Here is a 2,052-nt window from a genome sequence, read left to right as displayed (position 1 = left end):
TTTTACAATGATGACTCAGAAAAATCTAGCTTGTTAAATGCTCTCAGTGCTGTAGTTAAAATCAAGGACCTAGGTGATGCCAAATGTTGTTTAGGTATGAAAATAGAACGGGATTGGAAGAAAGGTACATTAAAATTGCACCAGGAGGAGTATGTAGACTCAGTAGTTGAAAGATTTGGCATGACGCAGTGCAAGAATAAGAAAAAGTTGGTCCCTATGGAGCCAAAACTTAAACTTGTTGATTTTGAACAAGGGTACCATGGCAATTTTGAGTACCAGCAACTTATTGGCAGCCTATTGTACCTCAGCACAAATACCAGGCCAGATATTGCTTATGCCACTAGCTTCCTTAGTCAATTCAATTCCTGTTATACCAGTACTCACTGGGAAATGGCTAAGAATGTTCTGAGCTATCTAAAGTCTACTCGTCACTTTGGCCTAAATTTCACTAAAAATGCTCACCCTTCCTTATCTCTTGTTGGTTACTCTGATGCTGATTTGGCTGGCAACCCAACTGACTACAAATCCTATACTGGTTATTGTTTCACTCTTGATGGTAATTTAATAGCTTGGGAGAGCAAAAAGCAGCGAACTGCTGCACAGTCAACCACAGAGTCAGAATGAATTGCATTAGCCGAAGCAGTAAAAGAGTCACTCTATTTAAATAATCTAGTCGACAGTCTGTTTGCCAAGGATGTACAGGAGGTACAAATGTATTGTGACAATCAATCTACTATTAAACTTGCTAATTCTGAAAATTATTTTAAAGCCAGGTCTAAGCATTATGGTTGTAAAATTCAACTGTTTAGAGATTGTCTAGAGGAGAAGTTCATTGCTTTAACTTATGTTCCTTCAGAAGAAAATCATGCAGATTTGTTCACCAAAGGTTTAGTGGAGGCTAAACATTTAAATAATTGTGGACTTTTAAACCTACTGCCAAAGTAGATATCAAGTGTTTTCCTGAATGTTGTATTATTCCTATGTGTATATATACTTGTTAAAAATACTTATGTATGTCATTTTTATGCATGTCAATAATTATAGAAAGTGATTTTTGATGAGTTGCTTCTCGGATCAGGTTTTTGACCTCCATGAAGGTTTTCCCTGACCAGTTTCCAAATGGAGAGAAGTCAGTAAGATGGTTGAGCAATTTAGAGAAATTGGAATGTTTAGATGCAAAGTTTCCGCATTAAGGGAGGATGTTGTAAATTAATGCTTCATCTTTACATGTCTGTACACATCTGTATATTATTCCAATATTGCCGCTTTACATGCACTGCCTACTAGACTGCATTGCACTTGTTGACTACTGTGGCGCCACCTGTTGGTGGCGTCCCTGCTTGAATAAAACACACTCTGCCGTCATCTCTCAGCCAGAACACTTCGTTGTTATTTCTCCTGCTCCCTAACCACCTAAATATTAAGTATAAATCTAGAACCACAAACACTGAACACTCATAATTTACAACAGACAACGCTTTCCCAGATCCAGCACCGACGGGCCTCCTCAAGGCCCAGCTGCAGGCCATAACCGAGGTCAACGGCCCCATGCGCGGACCTGCTCCAGGCCTGCAGCGGGAGGCTGTCAACACCACGCCGCCCCCGCTGCCGTTATCGTGGCCACCTGCCTCCCAGGCCACACCATGCAGTACGGCGCTGAGGGCCGGGCGACGGGTCTGGAAGCACTTCTAGACACTTTTTGCCTTGCCTAGGGCCGCACAGAGCCAGGACCTCATTGGTTAACTAGGGCATTAGCGCCGTTCCCACCCAAAAAGTCACCCAATGAGAGCTACCCCCTGTAAGTCCCCGCAGGGCCCCCAGGTCCCCGGGCTCCAGGTCGCCGCGGAGAACTCAGAGCGCCAGTCTTCTCGCAGCGCGCTCCGAGGCTCGACCGAGAGACATGGCGCGTTTCGACTTCGCGGTGACCATCCTAGAGCGGCATCGTAGACGAAACCCACACTGTCAAGAATAACCACGGAAAAAGCCACAGAAAATGTCTGGTCAATTGATTACCCGGAAGTTCTGTAGTCAACCGTACTGGACTACGGATAG

This window comes from Frankliniella occidentalis, unplaced genomic scaffold (assembly GCF_000697945.3).
Source record: "Frankliniella occidentalis isolate FOCC.00 unplaced genomic scaffold, Focc_3.1 Scaffold195, whole genome shotgun sequence".
Classification (NCBI taxonomy): domain Eukaryota; kingdom Metazoa; phylum Arthropoda; class Insecta; order Thysanoptera; family Thripidae; genus Frankliniella; species Frankliniella occidentalis.
This window is presented reverse-complemented; position numbering follows the sequence as displayed.